Raw genomic sequence first — 24,598 nt, 5'->3', positions numbered from 1 at the left:
ATGGTCTTTCCTGTCTTGTTCAAGCTGGGGATTTCCCACAGAGTGTTCTGTAAAGAAACAGTCTTGTGGGCTGTTTTGGGATCATGGTTTTTATAGCTTTAAGGTAGGAAATCACACACAGCATCACTCTCTCAGTGGTTAATAATTGCTCATTAGCATATTAAATTTTCTAAGCAGTCTTTCCATAAAAAGTTCTATTTTAATTAATTTTCATTTTTATTTCAGAAACCCATTGGTCTATGGAACCCTAAAAATAACATCCATTAAACATCTGACAAAGGAACACATTTTTGGAAACTATGCCCTTAGCAATTTTCCTCTTTCCATTGCAAATTAAACTCATCCACTGGGTCTAGTGAGGAGAATAGAATTGGGGCTTATTCACAGTGGGTTCAAGAACTAAGAGTCTTTCTATAAACAAAGCAAGTCAATAGAATTGACTTGTAAAAAAACTATTCAGTTGGATTTTTAAAAATCAATCTATACTGATATGAGATAAACAGAAGAGCAAAGTATGTGTGGAATAGTAGCTCTTGCATGAGCTAAGGCTGGAAATGTGTTTTCAAAAGTTATATGTAGATAAATAAATGTAAAAAATTAAAATTAGTTCATAATGACTGCCAAATGGATGGGTATAGATAGAGCTTACAGTTAATAAGGATATAATTGGACAGTTGGTAACTATATTTTATATATTAGATTCCAGTAGAAAGAATTTATTGAGTCACAAAAACACTCAATATTTTGTGTGTGTGTGTGTGTGTGTGTGTGTGTGTGTGTGTGTGTATAGGCCAAAGGTCAGTGTTGGGCATGTCTTCAGTCACTCCTTACTTTATCCCCATCTCTTTCTCTGAACCTGGACACAACAGATTCACAGATAAGTCATAGGGATCCCCTGCTTCCATGAACCCAGCACTGGAATTCCAGTCATCCTCCTGCATCTGACTTTTAGCTTGGTGTTAAAACTCCTAACATGCTAATGCTTCTTTGAATGAGCCATTTGCCTCTCCCTTCACTTTTGATATTAGTCAGGTCTCTTACTGATACAGAATTAGAGAGCTTGCCATCATTTGTATTCCCATTGTGACGTCAGAAAAAGACAACAAACCCAGAACTTACCAGTTTTGCAGTCAAGCAAGGTCCCCAAATTGCCTGCCTGCCTGCCTGCTTTATAACTGCTGCAAATTATAGCATGATTTGCTGGATGAAAAATAATGTCCTACTCAGAATGTGGCATAGAAGACTACTGCCTGGGCCTTTATAAGATTGCTTCTCCCAGGATTTAGATAAGAGCTTACTTCTATTAAGTGGAAATTTCATAATTTAATAAATTAGAGTGTTTGGCATCCTAAGTGAATAGAGCAGAATATTGAAATCTCCCCCTCCTCTCTCCCTTCCTTCTTTCCTCCCTTTCTTCCTCCCTCCCTCCCTTCTTCCTTCCTTCCTTCCTTCCTTCCTTCCTTCCTTCCTTCCTTCCTTCCTTCCTTCCTTCCTTCCTGTCTGTCTATCTGTCTGACTTTCTCTCTCTCTTTCTTCTTTCTCTCTCTCTTTCTTCTTTCTCTCTCTCTTTCTTTCTTTCTCTCTTGTGTGCTCAAAATGAAGGGAGATCTATTTTGGTTGACAAGAAGAAAAGACAAAATGTTGAAGGGAAATACAAAACTATCAGGGTCCTGCCTCTAATACAATGAGTTAGAGTTAGGAATTAAATTTGTAGTGTAATGTATTAGGGACTTGGAATCCAGATATTTTGGGAGTAGATAGATCAGCAAAAACACATATTACTTTAGACCCAATCTATTATTTATTATTTCAATTTGTAAAAAATGCATCCAATGCATCTTTGTGATGAAGAGTTTAAAGTCATTGTGATGGTTTAGTTGGCTTATCACTTACATATAGAAATCTGCATATTTTATGTTTGCTTGACATTACATTTTTAAGAGATTGCCATGTCATGAAAATAAGTTCATTTTAAAGAATAAAAATCACACTGACCTCATACATATATTAATTACTTTTATGTTGTTGTCCTAGTTTTTATATCTGTTGCTATGACAAATACCCGTCAAAAAGCAAGATAAGATGGGAAGAGTTTATTAAATTTACAATTCCAAGTCATAGTCCATCAACTTGGAAAGTTGAGGTAAGAACTCAAGCAGCTAGCAATGTCACATTTACAGTCAAGGGCAGAGAGAATCAACACATCCCTGCTTGCTTGTTTGTGTCCTCGCCTATACTGTTCAGGACTCCCTGCCTAGGGAATGGTGCTGCCCACTAAGGACTGGGTCTTCCCACATCAATTAGCAATCAAACCATTCCCCCACAGACATGCTCACAGGTCTCATAGATCTAGATAATTCTTTAGAATTCTCTTCCCAGGTCAGTATATGCTGTGTGAAGTTGATAACTAAAACTAACTCAGAATAATATTCTGGCAACTAGAAATTTAAATAAAGCTCTTAAGATTTGAAGTTAGACTATATATATATATATATATATATATATATATATATATATATATATATATAAATAAATAATTTATAAATAAATTATAATTTATAAATAAATATATGTACACACACACACACACATATATATATATGAATCTTTCACAGGCTAGGTATGGTTGCACAGGCCTTTCACCTTGGCACTTGAAAGGCTGAGCAAAAACAAAACCAACAACAACAAACAAGTTTCTATTGAACCCAAAGTATGATTTGAAGTAATTAGTTTCTCTGAGAGATTATTTTGTGTTTATATTACTTACCATGACAAAGCCCTCATTTCCTCTTCCTTCAAATTGTCCCCAATCTCTTTCTACTCTCTATTTGTAAAATTTTGTTTTTCTGTTTTGAGACACTCTCCCTGCCTCCCTCTGTAGCTCAGGATGCCCTCAACTTGTTCAAACTAGGTATTGGCAGACATACTTTCAGAGAGCTTTTGGTTTCCTAAGTTAAAGTTCCAATATTAAAAAAACACAAGAAAGTGCTGAGCTGAGTTTTAGTTTCAAATAAGTATACTTAGAAAGTTCTGTTGCTGATGATGGGACTTTCCCACCTAGAAGTCATAAAGTCAAAGTTTATGAAAATGTAAGTACTATATGTATTTGAAAAGTATTACTTTGAAATCAGTTCCTGGCTTTTTACTTAAAATATATTGTATTTAAGTAGATAAAAAGTAAACTGTCTATTAGAAGTTGAATTATAGATACCTCCTTTCATAAATTATACATCTTAGGTCTGAATTTTGTTTTCTGTTTGATTTCTGTTGTTCTTTGTTATCTAATATGACATATCTGATATGGTGGAACTACTTTCAAGTAAAGTAAATGTAACTAAACTCTAGCTATGTAGTGGACACTAAGCTTATTGCTCTCTTTATTAAACATGAAAGATGCACTGTAGAAATGACTCAGCACTTAAAAATACTAGCTTTTCCAGGGAACCTGGGTTCAACTTCAGTTAAGTCCATTTTGCGAACTTAAAGTGACAGTTTGTCACTTACAAATCATAATTCAGCAGCCAGTTTGCCAAATTTCATTTATTAAATTAGGTGGTATTTAATTAGTAAGACAACTAGATAGAGAAGTAAGACACCAGTCATAGCCCTGGCAAATAGCTAATCTCCTTTTCTCTAAGTTTATAGCTCAGGGTTCATCAAAGAAATGAAATAAATGTCGCCATAACTGTTCAAGTCTGAGCACTTAGGAAATCTGTTGAGTTTAGCACCATTAGATCTAAATGTGAATGCAAAAAGCAGGAGTCTGAAACAACCGAAGTCAACACCTCTGCAGGGTGAGATTTCAACACTGACAAGTATCTAAGGCAAGCGTCTTAGAAAAGTGTGCTGTTCATATTTGTGGAGAATTAAAGCAAGACTGTATCCTCAGGCATTCGGTAAGCATGAGTGGGGCACATCACCACTTCAACAAGACCGTTAGGCGCAAACGAGATGAGCACAGCCTTGTGTTGTGGAGATAGCTTATTAAAGTCGATTTCACGTTTTATTGTGTTCATCACAGAAATGTGTATGAAAAAGCTTCAGATCCTTAACCTGAACAAATGACTTATCTCAGGGCCTGTAAGGAAGCACTGGTTCCAACCAGTATTTAGACTGAACTACGAATATAGAAATAGGGAACTCATTTCTCTACATATGAAAGTGTTTTAGAAATGATTTCTACATGAGGATAGAGAGATGGTTCAACAGTTAAGAGCACTGGCTGCCCTGCCAGAGGACCTAGGGGTTGTATTCCAAGCACCCACAAGGCAACTGTCTGTAAGTGTAGTTCCAGGGGATCTGAGTCCCCATTCTGTCTCTCTTGGGCACTGCATGTGATGCCCAGACATATATGCATGCAAAACACACAAACTTTTTTTAAGGTCTTCATTTGGATCTGTGGATGTGGATTAGTGGATGTGGATTAGTGTTGGAACCTCATCTAGCATGGGAAAGGCCTTGGGTCTGATCCTTGATTACCTATATCTACATCTGTCTCCAGTTATATACATTATCCTTGGTGTCCTTGTGGAGATTTCTAGAACCCAGTTTTTAACACATCAAACATCATTGCTGTTTTCTTAGCATTGCCTTCTGGAAGCACATAGCAACCTCACAGGGTGTATTAGCTCCGTGCCACATTGCTGTGACAAAATGCCTCATAAAGTAACTTAAGCAAGGAAGGAAGGTTTCAACTGGAGGGTATAGTCCATCATCACACAGAGGGCATGGCACAGAAGCTGGAGGAAGCTAGTCACACTTCATCTAGTCAGAAACCAAGATTGATGGATGCTAGCCTTCAGGTCCCTTTTTCCTTTTGTTGTGTGGTCTCTCCACCTAACTTAAGCAGATCTAGAAGATCCCTCACAGACATATCCAGAGCCTGGTCTCCTCAGGGATTCTAGGTTCTGTCTAGTGAACAACTAAAAATAATAATTATACAAGTTGTGGAGACAAACTTGATTCCAAAAATCTAAGGGACAGAATCAGAAATATGTAGTATTTCTCCCCAATGTTTAAACAGTATTACATTATAAAATAGAGCTGATATAACTAATGCATTTAGTTATTCTGTCTTACCTTATTAATTAAGATAAACTCAGGATGGGACTTATTGAATTCATAATAAGTTCCCAAGCCTTGAATGCATTTTCAGTGAAGCCAAGCATTGTGTTACTTACGTATATTAGCTGTGAGTATATATCATATACTCTTGAGTCTATGCTCTTGGCAAAGTCAGTTTGCAGATCTCATCAAGAGGGGAGTCTAGTTCTGAACTGCTATCTTGATATGCCTTTTTATTTGATTTGATCAGTAACATGTGGCAGAAGTGTGTGTACGAATACTAAGCACAGGACTTTAGAGTCTTTGGAAGTGTTTCACTCTCATATAACAACCTCAGTCAAGAACAAAAAATTCACTGACTGTGCAACTAGTGGGTAAAACCAAAAATACCAGAGCCAAGCTATCCAAATCTTCTGAGGACCCCACATATGACAGGGTGTGTGGTCAAGGTTATTTGATTTAGCATAAAGCTGATTTGACACTGAGCACAGACTCATGAAAGGGCCCATCTAGACTGGAAAACATGTCCAGCTGAGTTTAGTCAGCAATATTATGAGCCAAATAACTAATTAGCTTATACAAAAGTATTGTAATTTTATCTGCTTCAATGTCCTCAATTCATGCAATGGTAATTAACATAAGTGTCAAGAAATTCAGCACCTGTGGGAAGCCGCCCTCACATTCGTCATTACAAGATGGCGCTGACATCCTGTGTTCTAAGTGGTAAACAAATAATCTGCGCATGTGCCAAGGGTAGTTCTCCACTCCATGTGCTCTGCCTTCCCCATGACGACAACTCGGCCGATGGGCTGCAGCCAATCAGGGAGCGACACGTCCTAGGCGGAGGATAATTCTCCTTAAAAGGGACGGGGTTTCGCCATTCTCTCTCTTGCTCTCTTGCTCTTGCTCTCTGGCTCCTGAAGATGTAAGCAATAAAGCTTTTGCCGCAGAAGATTCCGGTTTGTTGCGTTCTTCCTGGCCAGTCGCTAGAACGCGTGTAAGAAGCACCCGAAGACACAGACATTGTAAGCCACATCTGTACAAGAGCTGCCATCTTTTAACCATTTTGCTGAACGTATTGCAGGGCTGTGCATGAATCAAATTGATAGTCACTAGCTTTTGGTAACTTATAAAATGAATCACAGTATAAAGCATGTTTATATTTCTTTGGTGAACTATGCCAAAAGCAGGCTCATGATCAATTGGTTTTCATGTTCCACATACTGAACAATGTACAATTGAAATATAAAGAAAGCCAAGCCCCACATACTCACTAAAGGTTCAATGGTAATGCAGTTTTGTGCTATTAACCTTGCATGTGCACATGCTATTTCAGATACTCAGTAATTATGTTGTACATCTGGGCATTTCAGATCAGTTGATGATCATGATATCAGTATGAGATGTCATTAACCAGAAGTAAGAGGATTGAGTCAGTAATAAAATATCTCTTATCAATAAAAAAGCTCCGGAACGAATGGCTTCCTAGATGAAAAATTTCAGCCATTCAAAACAGCTGGTGAAGAAGTAGTTCTTTCAAGCTCCAGTCATGAGTCTACTGTTACCTGAATACTGAATACCTGAATACTCTACTCTACAGAGCAAGAGTCATTCCTGGAATACAAGGATGGTACAATGTAAACAAAACAAAGGATGTCACAAGCTTCATTTGCATAACAAAGGACAAAAACAATCCATGCCGATGACCTTGATAGTTGCAGAAAAGCAGGATGTGCCTGCAAGCATAGAATGCAAGGCATGGAGCCATGGACCTGTATTCCAAACATCTGGAGGCTAGGACTAGAAGATAAGGAGTCTGAGGCTTTCACAGTCTGTAGAATAAAACCTTGTTTCAAAAGACTGAGGAATGTGTGCAAACAAAAGAAAAGAATAGCACTTCAGCCGAGCAAGATGCCCAAAGGAAAGAAGGCCAAAGGGAAGATGGTGGCCCCAGTCCCTGCCGTCATCACGAAACAGGAGGCCAAAAAGGTGGTCAATCCTTTGTTTGAGGAAAGGCCCAGGAACTGCAGCATTGAGCAGGACATCAAGCCCAAAAGAGATCTAACATGCTTCTTTAAATGGCCCCGCTATACCAGGCTGCAGCGGCAAAGAGCCATCCTCTATAAGCGGCTCAAAGTCCCTCCTGCCATTAACCAGTTCACCCAGGCCTTGAACAGGCAAACAGCTACTCATCTGCTTAAGCTTGCCCACAAGTACAGTCCAGAGAAGAAGCAAAGGCTACTGGCCCATGCTGAGAAGAAAGCTGCTGGCAAAGGGGACGTCCCAACTAAGAGACTACCTATCCTCTGAGCAGGAGTCAATACACTCACCACCTTGGTGGAGAACAAGAAGGCTCAGCTGGTGGTAATTGCCCATGATAGATCCACGTAGATCCCATTGAGCTGGTGGTTTTCCTGCCTGCCCTGTGTCGAAAGATGGGGGTGCCTTATTGCATCATCAAGGGAAAGGTCAGGCTGGGGTGCTTGGTCCACAGGAAGATATGGACCACTGTTGCCTTCACACAGGTTAACTTGGAAGACAAGGGTGCTCTGGCTAAGCTGGTGGAAGCTATTAGGACCAATTATAATGACAGATATGACAAGATTTGTCACCACTGGGGAGGCAACGTCCTGGATCCTAAGTCTGTGGCTCGCATTGCCAAGCTGGAAAAAGCAAAGGCTAAAGAACTCGCCACTAAATTGGGCTAAATGTACACTAAGTTTTCTGTACATAAATATAATTACAAAATTAAAAAAAAAGAAAAGAAAGAATAAGTCTAGCGTTTAAATATAACCATGGAGGATGCTGAACAAACACATCTGTCTTGCATCAAAGGAGCTGTGCATCAAGCTCAAACTACCTGATCTTAAAATGTATTACAAAACTATAACCATCAAAACAGCATGATGTTGGCATAAAAAGGCAGAAGCCAGTGAAACAAAATAGAGGTCAGAAATTGGCCCACACATTTATTGCCAATGGAATTAGGACAAAGATGCCATGAACATTTAATAAGAAAAGATAGTTTATTTACAAAATAATCTTAGGAAACAGAATATCCACATGGGAAATATAATTAGAATCTTATGACACATCATAGACAATTAGCAACTGGAAATGTACTAAAGCTTAAATTCTAAGCTCTAAAGCTGTGAAAGTATTTGAAGACAACATAGAAGAAAAAACTTCCTGGCACGAATGTGGGAAAAATTGTTTTGGTGTGACACTAAAAATTCAAGCCGGAAAAGCATGCACAGATAAATGGCATCGAAGTCTGTTAAAACCTGTAGGAAAGGAAAGAATGCCCCATGTTGACAAGAAGCAAAACAAGACTGAAGAAAGCATTTACAAAACATACAGTGGGTAGGGCTTGCTCTTGCAGTATGTATGAACTCAACATCAAGGAAACAACTCAATTAAAAATGGGCAAATGACCCAAACAGCCATCTGTTCACTAAACAAATGAAATGTGTGTGTGTGTGTGTGTGTGTGTGTGTGTGTGTGTGTGTGTGTGAGAGAGAGAGAGAGAGAGAGAGAGAGAGAGAGAGAGAGTTCAACATGACTTAACTGGAAAACTACCTGTACTTTTAAGAATGGCAATTATCAAAAAAGTCAGAAAATACCAGTAGTTGATAGAAATGTGTGAAATCTTCTGCATGTTTGGATCCATTATCTATCTATCTATCTATCTATCTATCTATCTATCTATCTATCTATCTATCTATCTATCATCTATAATCTACCTATCATCTATCTTTTTTTGAGACAAATTCTTGATAATACATCCCAGGCTGGACTCAAACATATGAGGCTTGAGTCTCCCCAGTATTGGGATTACAGCCACCCCTCTTGGTTGTAATGCCTATTGATTAGTTCAGCTACATGATGGTTTAAATAAGAATGTGTCCCCAACCCAGTCTCATATATTGGAACAAGTAAGGACTGGCACTATTTGAAAGAATTAGGAAATGTAGCCTTGCTGAGATAGATGTGGTCTTGTTGGAGGAAGTATGTCATTGGGTCGGTGGTAGTTGGGGGTTGGGGAGAGGGGCCGGGGGCTGGGGGGTACAGGGGAGCAGCTGGCAAGGAGGACATGTCTTTCAAGCTTCAGATGCAAAAGCTAGACCCAGTGGCCTTTTCTTCCTGCTACCTGTGAATCTTGATGAAGAACTCTCAGTTCCTTCTCCAGCATCATGTCTGACTTCATGCAGCCATGCTTTTAGCCATGCTGATAATGGTCTAAACCTCTAAAACAGTAAACTAGCCCCAATAAAATGTGTACTTTACAAAATAAGAGTTTCTATGGTCTTGGTGTTTCTTCACAGCAATAGGATGCAGACAAACACAAATTATTATGAAAAATAATATAGTTGTTCCTTGTAGTCTCCCCTCCCCTAGCCTGAAACCTGCTTGCTCGGGGTGGAGCTTCCTGCTCATTCGTTCTGCCACGCCCACTGCTGGAACCTGCGGAGCCACACACGTGCACCTTTCTACTGGACCAGAGATTATTCGGCGGGAATCGGGTCCCCTCCCCTTTCCTTCATAACTAGTGTCGCAACAATAAAATTTGAGCCTTGATCAGAGTAACTGTCTTGGCTACATTCTTTTCTCTCGCCACCTAGCCCCTCTTCCAGGTTTCCAAAATGCCTTTCCAGGCTAGAACCCAGGTTGTGGTCTGCTGGCCGGACACAACAGTTCCTCAAATATTAAACATAGAACCACCACGTGATCAAGCATCCCCAATCCTGAGGATATATTCAAAAGAAATGAAATTCTTATCTTGAAGGGATATATGCCTGGGGTCATGAGTGTGGGAGATCTGGGGCTGCCTCTCACCAGCTTCAGCACTCTGGAGAGAGAGCTCTGTGCTTCACTTGGGCAGGAGTAGATCTAACCCTAGTGGCAGAAGGAACAGGTGAGCCAGCCAGAGGTGTGAGCAAAGGAAAGCTGACCTTTCTCCTCATTGGCCTTGAGGTGGTATGGACAAGGGAGAGATGCCCTACCTCCTCAACCCCTCCCTTCCTGTGGCAGGAGGGACAGCTGGACCTGAGAAATGGAGAACTGGCCCCTTGCCAGCTGCAGCATTGGCAGCTCACTCTGGTTGTATGGATGCAGGAGTGCTGGCTGGCTAAACTCAGCTACCACCCAGATCCAGATTCAGGGTTTTGAGTTAGCCCACCCCAACATCTATCCCATCAAACCAGACCCATGACTCATTGCAATAAACATTTACAAGTAAAGATGTTTGGAACAAAGAGTATGCCATGTGACACATTGAAGCTTCTACAATGAGATGGTTTGTTTGTTTGCTTGTTTGTGTTGTTTGGATTTTATTTGTTTGTTTTTTGTTTTCTTTTTGGAGGAGGTTGCAAGGGTAGAGGACTGATATGAAGAGATGAAAAGATGAGGGATTGTCGTGCATAATGTGCAATTCACAAAGAATCAATAAAATGTTTTTTAAAGGGAAATCTGTACACCTGTGCAATTCCAGTAAGATTCATGAAAGCTAATATATGGAACCAATTGAAGTCTCCATCAACAGGTACACTGATCAGAAAAAAAAAATAGTAGAAAGGGCATAGCTCAGTAGATAGAGTGGCTGGTTGATACACAAAGAGCCCTGGGTTAAATCCCAAGAACTACATAGGACTCAGTATTGCATTCCTGTAACACAGAACTGGAAGAGAGAGAGAAGAGAATCAGGAATTCAAGGTCATTCTTGTCTATACAGTAAGTTCAAGGCTAAACTAGATTACACAAGAGCCTGCTTTTTGTTTGTTTTGTTTTTAAGAGAGAGAGAGAGAGAGAGAGAGAGAGAGAGAGAGAGAGAGAGAGAGAGAGAGGAAGGAAGGGAGGGAGGGAGGGAGGAAGGAAGGAAGGAAGGACAAGCAGACACACAACAGAATACTATTCAGCATTTAAAAAGGATGTCAATTATTTTTACAACATGGGTGAACCTGGGTGGGTCAATCACAATGAGAGAAACAAGTCATGAATGAGAAGAAATACTGTTCGATCCCACTTGGGAATTCAGAAAAGATGAAGAGTTAAACTCATGGAAGCAGAGATCAAAATGGCCACTGACTGGGGTGAAGAGTTGGGGAGCCCTGGAGAGATGTTGTTCAAATATAAAAACTATAGTTATGCTGTGCTGTTTGCCTCTTCCTGTGGAGCTTTGACTGAATAGGATATCCTGTTCACCCCAGATAAAATACCAAAGACAGACCAACGTTCCCACACAAATCTAACTTGATAAACCATGGGATTTATCAGATGAGCAGAAGCTTGGGTTACTTCCCAGAGCGTGGGTGGCCCTACAACAACTGTGTCACCAAAGTGTTTCACCTCAGCTTGGGGACAACTTTCTCAGCTAAGTAGATGGAGTTCTTCCTTCAGTCTTCCCCTACACTGGTAGGGCAGAACCACACACTATTTTGAGGGAGAAGACAAATCTCAGATGAGGACTTAGTGGGCCTCCCTGCCCCTCCTTCTATGAGGGAAGGTCACCTGGTTCTAACTTGATCATCAGTTGTGAAAAATAACAAGTGATCTGACTAGGATGGTAATGGCTGTTATGTTGGAAGAGTATTCCATAGTACGTAGAAAGAATAAATTGATGAGACCAACTGTATAATATGTTGACTATTGTTAATAGTAATGAACAGTAAACTTGGAAGTTATTAAATGAGTGGATTTCAAGTACTTTCAATAACAGCGAAAATGCATATTATAATTAGTTCATTTTAGCTATCCCACAACTTACATATCCATTGACACAGCACTTTATATACTATAAATATATGTAATTTTTATTTGTCAATTAAAACAGGTAATATGCAAGGCCTGGATAAATGGGTCAGCAGTCAAAAGTACTGGCTGTTTGGACCAGGACTGGCTCCCTAGCGCCCAACTTCCTGTAACTCCTCTTCCTGGGAATCAAATGTCTTCTTCTGAATAAGCCATTATATACAAAAAGCAAAAAAAAAAAAAAAAAAAAAAAAAAAATCAATCTTTTAAAAAAGGCAGTATGTGATTTTTTTTTTTTTAATCTCAAACCATCAATATTGTTATAATTTGTTTAGGTGACTACATTCAATGACCAAATTTATCATAAGTCACAAAACAGATAAATCATTGATTTTTAGAGTTGGAACTGCAGAGTTCATATTATAGAGCTTGTAATAGTCAAAACTAAAAATCGAATGTATATAAGGAATCCTATTCCATCCCTAGATGTGCCACATTATCGTGTTTGGTTAGTAAAATGAGAGATTTGATATAGATGACTTTGCATTAGAGGACAAATAAAAACATTTTCAAGGGATGTGAGAAGAAAGGAGGGCTTGCAGATCACATAAGAAAAGGATTCTGAGAGGTAACCTGGGGAAAGAGACGGAATATATTACTGAGCAAAAGAAGCCAAATGAAAGGAGCTGAGGAAAGGGGCTTTTAGAAGCATCTTGAGTTTCTGCATAAACCTCTCCAATATATCCAGGAGCTAGAATAGTGCACATGAAGGGAGTAGGGGAGGCTCAGATGGAAGAATGCAGTTAACCACCTCTAGGAGCTCTGACAGACGAAACAGATGCCAGGATTTCAGTTACTTGGGCATAAGATCCCCTTTGTCTCTTTGTGCTGGGGACAAAAACAAATATAAGTACAAGGATGTGTGTGGGACATCAGTCCCCATGTAAAGAGCTAGGTGTGACAGTCTTACTTAAGAATGGCCCCCGTAGGCTCATAGATTTGAATGCTTGGTCACCAGTGTGTGGCACTATTTGAAAAGATTAAGAGGTGTGGCCTTGTTAGAGGAAGTGTATCCTTCTGCCTTTGGATTCTGATGTAGAACTCTCAGCTGCCATGTCTACCTGTGTTCTGCCATGCTCCCAGCTATGAGGGTAATGGACTAAACCTCTGAAGCTGTAGGCAAACCCTAGTTAAACACTTTCCTTTATAAGAATTATAAATGACATCATGGTCATGGTGTCTCTTCACTATCATAGAACCCTAACTAAGACACTAGGCATTTTGATAGCATGTTTGAATCCAGGGAGACTAAGAGAAGGAGGTTCCCCGGGGTTCAATGTCCAGCCAACAAAGCCTAGTCAGTGAGAGTTGGCTCCCAGCTAGTGCCTCTGTCTCAGAAAATGAGGCAGGAAGCTACTGAAAAATGACATCCAAAACTGACTTATGACCTCTGCATGGGTGTACGCAAACACACACACACACATACACATACATACATACATACATACATACATACATACATACATACATACACACACACACATGCACACACACACATATATACACAAACACACATATAAACACATACAAACACACACACATACACACAAAGACACACACAGACACAGACACAGACAGACACAGACAGACAGACAGACAGACATAAAGACACACACACTGGATTCCCCTTTTCTTTCGTTCTCTGGCTGTGAAAGCTACCCTTGCTTCACAGCTTTTACACTTGGTGATAACTTGTTTCATTCTAAATTCTCTAACTCAGAATTCTTGATAAGCCACTTAGAACCTGATTTATGTATATCTCCATGCTATATAGAGAACAGACTTGCCAAAAAGAAAAATGAATGGCACAAATAAGATCATAAAATCAGCACTTGAAATGCTTGAAAGAGTAGCTTTCAAAGACCCTAAATTATACCAGAACACAATTCAACCAACTGTCCTCATAAATATATTAAAATCATGACTGATCATCTAGAAGGATGGCTCTGTATATTTTTCCTAATATTTCAGAAAGAGAGTTGGAAGGCATTTCCTTTTCAATGTGTGAATTATTACATGGGTTAGGAAATTTGGCTACTAATACATTAGGCTGATTAGATGAATTAGTAAATTAACCAAAGTTGTTGTATGTAAGTCCTTTGATATGGGAATTTTTAATCGACTCCTTGAGGGTACGTATTAAAAATGGTAAGATGGGTACTCGGCTGCTCATAAAAATGTATATATTTTTTTAAAAAGCTAACATTAAAACTAAAACCACCCACACTGGCTGTGACGGACACACATGGAGCATCGAAGTTCTGGTTGGAGCTCAAGCTATTTGGTGTCTCCAGCTGTCTGGCTCCCCCTACTCCTCACACCCCCAATGCCATCCGTCATAATCGTGGATCTTGATTGGCAGCTATTGCTGCTTCATACATTCTGCTTTAAGGCTCATTTTCCCTCATCCTTTGCCTCTCTCCTAGTGCTTTCTTATCTAATGTTTACTTCCTCACTTCCCTCTTAGTGAACTGACTCTATCAATGTTCCATGGGCCATCGTGTGGAGAAAGGGAATCTGAGGGAATTGAGCTGTTGGAGCTCGATTTAAATCCTCAGGCTCTGCTTGATAACAACTAAGGACAGTTATTGATCAGAGTCCATGGTTATACTCTGAAGGTGACATCTACCTTGCATAGTTGTGGGAATTCTAGCTTCTATAGCCTGTCATAAGTAGCTAACAAATTATTTTCTCTGTTTTCCCTTTTTACTGAAACCCAGCTTTAACTCTGAGCCTCTGGGTATTATTCTAACAGTTTGGCTTCAGTTTGGCTGGTGTTTGTCTGTGTGGTGTCTGCGTGTAAGTGTAGCTTTCTCTCTCTCCCACTCCCTCTCTCTTTCTGTGCATGTGTGCTTGTATATGATTGAATGCATGTGTATACACATGTGGATGTCAGAGATCAACACTAGGTATTTTTCTCTGTCATTCTCTACTTTTTTTTATTAATTAAATGTGTTCTTAGACATTTTCATACATGTCCACAATGTATACTGTCCATTCTTCTCATTTCTACAGTTCCCACCTCAATACTATTCTGTTCGCCCAATTTCTCTTTTACACTCCTGTGTACACACACACACACACACACACACACACACACACACACACACACACATTTATATATGATTTTTTTAATGATTCACTGAGTTTAATCAAGGCAGTCTGTGTGACAACTTTGGAGCTTGCTTTTTGATCTCCATATTGACCCAGGTAGAGACTCCATTGCTGTTGTTTAACTAAACTGACACAGTATCAAGCTGTTTCCTAAATATCTGTGCCTAGAACCCAAAGATATTCATAGCCCTTCAATCAGAGAAGCCACCCCTTTCAGTAAACAATAATAAATATAGAGTCACAGCTTTTTACAATGCTGAGAATAAGTGATAGCTGTGGGCTCAGCCCTAAACCCTCCTCCCTTCCCCCACCCTCCGGTTAACTCAGGGTCTGTCACTGGAGCTCACTGACTGATGGACTGGCTGGCCAATGAGCATCCTGCTATCCTTCTCTCTCAGACTTCCCAGTGCTAGGGTTCCAGGAACACTCCACCACGCCAAGGCATTTCTGTAGGTGCTGGAATGTGTTTGATTGGTATTATATCAACTAAACCAGCAGCCTGAGACCTGGTCTCCCTCAACTTCTTCCTGTTGATTTTGGTTTTATTTAATAAACTCTTCTTTGAATGAGAGATGTATCCTTTACTTCCAGAGAGTAGCAAACAATGAGTCTCTCTTTGGATCCTCGTCATAAGAATTTTAGTGGTTAGGAGGTCTTCATGCCAGTTCCTCTGGGGCATTTGCTCTTAATCCTTGAGAATGCTGAGCTTGGATGACAATCTTCATCTTCCTTCTAGCATCTGCTGGCATCTTCAGTGACTTTGTGAACAATACTCATGAGACATCTAATGGCCTGTCCTCAAGCTAAAATCTACTTGTATTCTGTTTTACTAATCCCATTTACCAGGATGCATTTGGAGACATTTAAATCACTTGGAACTGTCCTTCTGGAAATTTGAATTTAGAATTGGTTCTGCTCATAGCCTTGTAATCATTCTCTTCTCAAATTTCATTTCCACAAACCTGTTCTGCCTCACCCCACATTCCCAACTCTTATTCTTTCTAATCTTTCAGTCTATTAAGGATCCCCACTTCATCTCTGCTTTAACCAGCCATTCGTCTGTCCATCCATTCAACCACACTGCACATACCAGGTGTCTTTTGTGTGTCCCCCAACAGTCAGTTGTTTTTGAAATTCCCATCAATACTTTTCTTTCCTTTGTAGTCACCAGTCTAATAGTTGTTGTATTTACTTGCTCCACAGTTCTCAGCTTTAGGCTTTCCTTATATCTAGAGAATACCCTGGAGCTACCCATGCCTGAACCAGGCCTTCAGTGTAAATCTAATTACTAATCCAGGCCTCTTTCTCTGAACTTCCCTCTGCCTTTAAACTTACATGCTGTCCACTTTCCACTCTCTACACCAAGCTTCAAGTAGGAACTCTGAATAACCTTCACTGTTCCTCCTGTCAGGAAACAGGCTACATGCTGTGAGATCTGAAGGTGTCCCCTAACATTCATAGATTGAAATTTAATTGCCTGTATGAAAGTAAACATGAAGACAAGATCTTTCAAATGCAACCAAGCTACAAAGACAAAGCTTCCTTGAATGGATTGAGTGGCCCTATATAGGGGCTAAAAGGAACTGGCAGGCTTCATTCTGTCCAGTCTTCTATCACATAAGCCTAGCAATACATTATTGTGTTGGAAGTTGGAAACAAATCTCACTAGATAGTGACTCTGATGGCACTTTAATCTTAAGCATCTCAGCTTCCAGAACTTTGGGGAATAATTTTTTATCATTATGTTACACAGTCTCAGGTATATTGTTTTGGTATTACTGTTCAACTAAAATAGAAGGTAGAAATTGTTTCCATAAGTATCTTCTTATGTGTTATATAATATAATATAGAAGGTAGAAATTGTTTCCATAAGTATCTTCTTTTTTTTCCCATTTTTTATTAGGTATTTAGCTCATTTACATTTCCAATGCTATACCAAAAGTTCCCCATACCCACCCACCCCCAATCCCCTACCCACCCACTCCCCCTTTTTGGCCCTGGCGTTCCCCTGTACTGGGGCATATAAAGTTTGCGTGTCCAATGGGCCTCTCTTTGCAGTGATGGCCGACTAGGCTATCTTTTGATACATATGCAGCTAGAGTCAAGAGCTCCGGGGTACTGGTTAGTTCATAATATTGTTCCACCTATAGGGTTGCAGATCCCATTTGCTCCTTGGCTACTTTCTCTAGCTCCTCCATTGGGAGCCCTGTGATCCATCCAATAGCTGACTGTGAGCATCCACTTCTGTGTTTGCTAGGCCCCGGCATAGTCTCACAAGAGACAGATACATCTGGGTCCTTTCAATAAAATCTTGCTAGTGTATGCAATGGTGGCAGCGTTTGGATGCTGATTATGGGGTGGATCCCTGGATATGGCAGTCTCTACATGGTCCATCCTTTCGTCTCAGCTCCAAACTTTGTCTCTGTAACTCCTTCCATGGGTGTTTTGTTCCCACTTCTAAGGAGGGGCATAGTGTCCACACTTCAGTCTTCATTTTTCTTGAGTTTCATGTGTTTAGCAAATTGTATCTTATATCTTGGGTATCCTAGGTTTTGGGCTAATATCCACTTATCAGTGAGTACATATTGTATGAGTTCCTTTGTGATTGTGTTACCTCACTCAGGATGATGTCCTCCAGGTCCATCCATTTGGCTAGGAATTTCATAAATTCATTCTTTTTAATAGCTGAGTAGTACTCCATTGTGTAGATGTACCACATTTTCTGTATCCATTCCTCTGTTGAGGGGCATCTGGGTTCTTTCGAGCTTCTGGCTATTATAAATAAGGCTGCTATGAACATAGTGGAGCATGTGTCCTTCTTACCAGTTGGGGCATCTTCTGGATACATGCCCAGGAGAGGTATTGCTGGATCCTCCGGTAGTACTATGTCCAATTTTCTGAGGAACCGCCAGACTGATTTCCAGAGTGGTTGTACAAGCCTGCAATCCCACCAACAATGGAGGAGTGTTCCTCTTTCTCCACATCCACGCCAGCATCTGCTGTCACCTGAATTTTTGATCTTAGCCATTCTGACTGGTGTGAGGTGGAATCTCAGGGTTGTTTTGATTTGCATTTCCCTGATGATTAAGAATGTTGAACATTTTTTCAGGTGCTTCTCTGCCATTCAGTATTCCTCAGGTGAGAATTCTTTGTTCAGTTCTGAGCCCCATTTTTTAATGGGGTTATTTGATTTTCTGAAGTCCACCTTCTTGAGTTCTTTATATATGTTGGATATTAGTCCCCTATCTGATTTAGGATAGGTAAAGATCCTTTCCCAATCTGTTGGTGGTCTTTTTGTCTTATTGACGGTGTCTTTTGCCTTGCAGAAACTTTGGAGTTTCATTAGGTCCCATTTGTCAATTCTCGATCTTACAGCACAAGCCATTGCTGTTCTGTTCAGGAATTTTTCCCCTGTGCCCATATCTTCAAGGCTTTTCCCCACTTTCTCCTCTGTAAGTTTCAGTGTCTCTGGTTTTATGTGAAGTTCCTTGATCCACTTAGATTTGACCTTAGTACAAGGAGATAAGTATGGATCGATTCGCATTCTTCTACATGATAACAACCAGTTGTGCCAGCATCAATTGTTGAAAATGCTGTCTTTCTTCCACTGGATGGTTTTAGCTCCCTTGTCGAAGATCAAGTGACCATAGGTGTGTGGGTTCATTTCTGGGTCTTAAATTCTATTCCATTGGTCTACTGGTCTGTCTCTATACCAGTACCATGCAGTTTTTATCACAATTGCTCTGTGGTAAAGCTTTAGGTCAGGCATGGTGATTCCACCAGAGGTTCTTTTATCCTTGAGAAGACTTTTTGCTATCCTAGGTTTTTTGTTATTCCAGATGAATTTGCAAATTGCCCCTTCTAATTCGTTGAAGAATTGAGTTGGAATTTTGATGGGGATTGCATTGAATCTGTAGATTGCTTTTGGCAAGATAGCCATTTTTACAATGTTGATCCTGCCAATCCATGAGCATGGGAGATCTTTCCATCTTCTGAGATCTTCTTTAATTTCTTTCTTCAGAGATTTGAAGTTTTTATCATATAGATCTTTCACTTCCTTAGTTAGAGTCACGCCAAGATATTTTATATTATTTGTGAGTATTGAGAAGGGTGTTGTTTCCCTAATTTCTTTCTCAGCCTGTTTATTCTTTGTATAGAGAAAGGCCATTGACTTGTTTGAGTTTATTTTATATCCAGCTACTTCACCGAAGCTGTTTATCAGGTTTAGGAGTTCTCTGGTAGAATTTTTAGGGTCACTTATATATACTATCATATCATCTGCAAAAAGTGATATTTTGACTTCCTCTTTTCCGATTTGCATCCCCTTGATCTCCTTTTGTTGTCGAATTGCTCTGGCTAATACTTCAAGTACTATGTTGAAAAGGTAGGGAGAAAGTGGGCAGCCTTGTCTAGTCTCTGATTTTAGTGGGATTGCTTCCAGCTTCTCTCCATTTACTTTGATGTTGGCTACTGGTTTGCTGTAGATTGTTTTTATCATGTTTAGGTATGGGCCTTGAATTCCTGATCTTTCCAACACTTTTATCATGTATGGGTGTTGGATCTTGTCAAATGCTTTTTCTGTATCTAACGAGACGATCATGTGGTTTTTGTCTTTGAGTTTGTTTATATAATGGATTACATTGATGGATTTTCGTATATTAAACCATCCCTGCATCCCTGGAATAAAACCTACTTGGTCAGGATGGATGATTGCTTTAATGTGTTCTTGGATTCGGTTAGCGAGAATTTTATTTAGGATTTTTGCATCGATAGTCATAAGAGAAATTGGTCTGAAGTTCTCTATCTTTGTTGGGTCTTTCTGTGGTTTAGGTATCAGAGTAATAGTGGCTTCATAAAATGAGTTGGGTAGAGTACCTTCTACTTCTATTTTGTGAAATAGTTTGTGCAGAACTGGAAATAGATCTTCTTTGAAGGTCTGATAGAACTCTGCACTAAACCCGTCTGGTCCTGGGCTTTTTTTTGGCTGGGAGACTATTGATAACTGCTATTTCTTCTGGTTCCATATCTTCTGATTTCCATCTTGAGTCTTAGATAATGTGCTTCTTCAGGCTTCATTTACCCTTTTCATTTACCCTTTTCAATAAACCCTTACTCTTTGCCAACGAATGTCGTAAAAAGCTTTTGTCTTAACCAGGCCTACTACTCAAACATCCACACCATTTTCATTAACTTTAGATAATCTCTTTCGAAAGATTTATTATTATTATTATTAATTATGTATATGTGCACATGTTTGTATGTGGATTTGTGTATACCAGTGCATTCATTTACTGAAGGAGGCCAAAGATGTTGCATCCACTGGAGCTAGAAATACAAACAGCTGTTTGTGAGCTATGTGATGTTGGTACTGGGAATTGAACTCAGGTCTCCTGGAAGAACAGCAGGCAATTTAACCACTGAGCCTTCTCTCTAGTCCCAACATTCAGTAATCTTAAGGAAGATATTCTCACCCACCATCTCTACCAGCAGCTTCTCCTTCCATGGTACATAGCTGGAAATCTCCCGTTTGTAACAAAACTCCCAGAGTTCCTGATTGTCAGTCTCTAGTGGCAGGCTTCTTGGTACTGGAGATTATTGGTGCCCTTTTGTATTTATTCTTACTAAGACTATCATTCATCTAAAATTTAACCAATACCATTGAATTCCTGGGTTTACCCCGTATTTCCCCTGACATGATCCTCCAGGTCCTCAGTTCTACATGTACTTGTTATCTGACATCTGACTCCAAGTTCAGCTCCCTGTTGGAACATACCATTGCCATCTGATGACAGAATCACATTTCCAACATATCTTTGGGACAGGCCTCATTGCCTTCCGTAGTTGATTGCACTCTAACCCTACTGGGCTGGATAACAGTTCTGTTGTCCAGGTTGTATCTGCTCTAACCTGCTCTATAATTTGGAGTATTAAAGTCTTTGCTTTCTTGGTTCTTGTGAAAATTTCTCTCCTGATGCTTTTATGTTCTTCCAAATACTTTTAAGTGTCCTGTAAAATCTTTTCTTTCTCCTCTTCTCACTTTATACCCTTCTCTTGGCAGAACTTATCCACTCCATTGGCTTAAACACCAAGTCTACATTGCCAACTGCCAAATTTATAATTCCAGTTTTGAATCTTTCCCAAATTTTACATATGTAATACGAACTGCCCACTGGATTTTTGTTTGGACTCCACAGTCCACACATTTAGAAGCAAGTTTATCTTTTTTGCCCTCTGACATATCTTTTATGCTCTCTACCTTAAATAATATTGCCTATAAGTCGCAGCCACTGGGATAAGATGTGGTCTCGAGTCCTCACTTGTATATATGTTTATACTGATTGCTCCTGATTGGCTCTTGAATTTTCTCTTGGTCAGATCCAGCAATACTACTCCAGGACACCTCTGATAGTAATTGTCTCTTTAATGTTATTTCTCACACCAATTCGGATTTCATCTTCTATCAGAGAACCTTGTTTGTGCTACCCCTTAGCTTTGACGTCTTTGCTGGATTATTCTGCCTATAGAGTCAAATATCAACTTGTTAATGTGGTCCACGAGTTTCTTCAGATTCTGATTGCATCTCAGTTTTTATCTTACTAGACTCCATTTTGTGGCTCTTCCTTCTCCTGGAGCTCACAGTGTTTCATTAGAGCTTTGCATCTGAGGGCCAGGCTAGAGCACTAACTGGTAATCCACAGGAGGAGGACTTCATGGCACAGATCATTGCACCTGGCTACCTAGTGGCTACAACTCAGCGACATGGTGGAAACCAAGAACAACTGATGTTCTTTAGCCTGGCTGAGTCATGGAAGAAAATCAAAATGATTTGGCGGATCAGTGGTGAATATTCCTCACACTGGTGGCTAGTCTACAGCTTTGTAAAAGGAACGAGTGAACTATTACAGAAGAGGCAGTTGCCCCAGCAGTGCCAGAACAGTGGAGCAGCCTCAGGTTCCTCAGTAGCTTTGAATATTGTATTTTGAGAATATTGACAATATACCTTCAGATTTGGTTAGGACACAGTGTTGTTTAACCAAACATTCCCACCAGTAACATTTACCATCTATAACTCTTATGGACATTATACATTTTTAGAGAGTAACTACTATCCAAAGAAGACTAATAGTGGAATGAACATCATTTAATGTATGTTCTCCACAATGATTTTAAATACTATTCAGCATGACTTCATGATGTGGCCAGACGCCAAGGCCATTACTCTAAATTTGTTCAGTTAACAGTTTTTTTTTTTTTTTGAAATTAGAGATTCTCTGAAAAATGCAGTCACACTTTGTAAGTAGAAAGAGCACTGGAGCGTGCACAGTCAAACTCTAGACTCTTTCCTGACAGAATAATTGATAGGACACTGTAGCTAAGACTTTTTTCACCTTTAAAATTGTGGGTTTTAAATGGATTGAGATCCCAGTCTTCTTGAAATTTTTGTACTCATATCCAGGATTTGTTGCAAAATGATGGTTTCTAGGGGATGGTATAGTTAACAGGATAATAGCATGGCAATCAATGGTTAGTTTGAATTTCTAAGAGCTATTGTAAATTAAATTGATTTGGTATTAGAAGGAAATCCAAGGGAAAGGACTATCTAAAGTCATAGGAAGTTCACTTTATTGCTGTCTCTATGGTCAAACCAAAGCACATTGATTATCAGTCCATTTGCAAAGGCTGCTTCTCCCTCTCCAGCATTCTCTCCATATCACATGCCTATCATGCTGCTAAGTGGTTCACTGCTGAGAGCAGCAAAGGCTTGTTATCTTAACACTTGTCACTTCTCAGGGTGCTACTCTAGTCTCAGGTTAGCTAGTCACTTATTGTCAGAAATATTGGGATAGCCTACTAAGGACATTTAGGGACATTTAGGGATTAAAAATAAATGTGTGTGTTTCTCAGTGTAGCATAGATGACTTTGTCCATGCCAAAATTTACTTATTTTCTCACCATTCTAACCAGAACCAGTAACTGTAGCCTCCTTCCTTCCTTCCTTCCTTCCTTCCTTCCTTCCTTCCTTCCTTCCTTCCTTCCTTCCTTCCTCCCTCCCCCTCTTGCTCTTTCTTTCTTTCTTTCTTTCTTTCTTTCTTTCTTTCTTTCTTTCTTTCTTTCTTTCCTTCCTTCCTTCCTTCCTTCCTTCCTTCCTTCCTTCCTCCTCTTGCTCTCTCTGTCTTTCTTTCTTTCTTTCTTTCTTTCTTTCTTTCTTTCTTTCTTTCTTTCTTTCTTCCTTTCTTTCTTTCTTTCTTTCTTCAGATCCTATGATGAGTCAAAGCCATCATTGTTCCAGAAATTAACACCAGTTGATTCAGCAGTTTACGCTTACTCAATGCAACTTTTCTGTGATGGTTCTGCTAATAGAGGAGTTTTGACAAAGGCACCTGCAATCTAGAACCTCAGAACCCAGTTTGTCATTTGCTCCATGTGCCACATTGGTCACACTTCTTAATCTTGCTCATTCCGATTTGTTAGTTATAAAATGAAAATAATTCAGAAGTTTATTTATTGAAAATTTGCTATATGTTAGGTATTCTCATAAGACTAGGGACATGGGTTGTAAACAAAATAAATCCACACTTAGGGAGGTTTCATTCAAGTAGAGGAAACAAACCAAAGACACATCAGGTCAAATTGTTACTGAGCTCTGACTTGAGTCTCTCCATGGCTCCTCAGTGCTTGTAATCTGTATCAGATACATTCAGCTGAGAAACATAGAGTATGGTGTCAGGCACAGTGTATTGCTAGTAATCTGAGGCACTCTCAGAGATGAGAGTTGGCTATGGTCAAAACAGACCCTTATAAAGGAAAACTCTCTCGTGGGAGTGGGCTATGGCCAGAAAGACCTTGTGCAAGCCTATTGGGTTAGGAAATCTATTCTACCATTTTCCAAAAGTGTAGAACAGGATTTCCTAAGGTAGGATTTTCTGCCCAGGTGATTGACATACCCATCTGGATTAACTCTTAAGGTAAGAGACAAGAACCCTATCTTTATTCTTTGCCAGAAACCCTTGGCTAGAGACTAATGCTATATTCTCTTGGGCAGTTAGTTTAGAATGGCATGTTTCTACCCAGAGCCAAAGATACCGCTCATATCCTATGCATTTTTTTAATCCTCATGGAGACAGGGGGATGGGAAGGAGGTGTGGGATGTGGAACATTCAGAGGGTGGACAGGATGGAGGAAATAAAATCTGGAGTGTAAAAAATTAAACAAATAAAAGATTTTTTTAAAAGTTAGTTTTATCTATGTGTGTGTGTGTGTGTGTGTGTGTGTGTGTGTGTATGCCCTGCATGTATGTATGTATGTGTGTGTGTGTGCAAAGGCCAAAGGGGGGTGCCAGATCTCCCAGAGCTGGAGTTAGAGGATGTTGTGAGCCATTTCAGCATGGTCTTTTGGAAGAGCAGGAAGAGGTCTGGACTGCTAAGCCTTTTTTTTTTCCTAGCACAATAACAAATTATTAGAGTCCTGAGGTTTCTGTTCTTGCATTTATAAGCTGAGGATTGAGAAGGAAGAAATCCACCCTCAAAGATCTTCAACCCTGTTAATGTCTGAGTAGCACTTACCAAAGCTTAGTGCTGTGGAGACGATCAAGGCAGAGGGGGGCTAAGGCTGG

At 39.8% G+C, this 24,598-nt stretch overlaps 1 long non-coding RNA gene and 1 pseudogene across 1 annotated transcript in view; both read left to right on the top strand.

Moving 5' to 3' along the window:
- Positions 1-24,598, top strand: part of Gm10649 (predicted gene 10649) — a 151,535-nt gene that overhangs the window by 30,598 nt on the left and 96,339 nt on the right. The window lies entirely within an intron of this gene.
- Positions 6,964-7,814, top strand: Gm5353 (predicted gene 5353; annotated as a pseudogene).

This window comes from Mus musculus, chromosome 8 (assembly GCF_000001635.26).
Source record: "Mus musculus strain C57BL/6J chromosome 8, GRCm38.p6 C57BL/6J".
NCBI lineage: Eukaryota > Metazoa > Chordata > Mammalia > Rodentia > Muridae > Mus > Mus musculus.
This window is presented reverse-complemented; position numbering and strand designations above follow the sequence as displayed.